This window comes from Odontomachus brunneus, unplaced genomic scaffold, assembly GCF_010583005.1.
Source record: "Odontomachus brunneus isolate Ranch 3 - 2012 unplaced genomic scaffold, Obru_v1 Obru_scaffold_153, whole genome shotgun sequence".
Classification (NCBI taxonomy): domain Eukaryota; kingdom Metazoa; phylum Arthropoda; class Insecta; order Hymenoptera; family Formicidae; genus Odontomachus; species Odontomachus brunneus.
The window spans coordinates 623389-624001 of record NW_022639603.1 but is presented as its reverse complement, the minus strand read 5'-3'; the positions used below and the strand labels follow the sequence as shown (position 1 = coordinate 624001).

The 613-nt window shown below is 37.2% G+C and overlaps 1 protein-coding gene across 1 annotated transcript in view; it reads right to left on the bottom strand.

Annotated features, from left to right (window-relative positions):
• The window catches only part of LOC116850720, a 4291-nt gene that overhangs the window by 1269 nt on the left and 2409 nt on the right, over window positions 1–613 (bottom strand). The gene's annotated exons all lie outside the window — the stretch shown is intronic.

Sequence of the window (613 nt, the reverse complement as noted above, 5' to 3'; positions counted from 1 at the left end):
CTGATTTTAGCAGATTGATCTTGAGTGGCGTTGCCAAGGTCAAAAATCAGTTGTTTTCACGGCTGCTCACAATCAGTTGTACTCACAACTGATTGTGAGTAGCCCTGAAAACAACTGATTTTGAATAGCTGTGAAAACAACTGATTGTGAGTAGCTATAAAAACAACTGATTGTGAGTAGCCGTGAAAACAACTAATTTTTGACCTTGACAACGCCACCCAAGATCAATCTGCTAAAATCAGTAAATACAATAGATCTTTTTAAGATCTGAAACAGTTTTTTGTAAAACTTATATTTTTCGAGATATTTCACCGGTCCGATACTTTTGCCCCACCCTGTATATACATATATTGCGGAACTAAATATTTATTACATATACACGGTGGGCCATTTTAATCTCCCCACCTGAATTTCTCGTAATCTAAATCAGATAGAGAAAAATGGTCCAGACAAAAGTAGAAGGGGACAGAGGGGGTCACGTAATGGTACCAAGGACCTTGACCTTGAACTCGATTTTCAAGGTTATTTCAAGGTCAAAGTGATTTTTTTAAATGGGAACACCTATTTTTGACCCCGGATTTGAAAAGAGCGGGAAATTTTACGTTCAAAATGA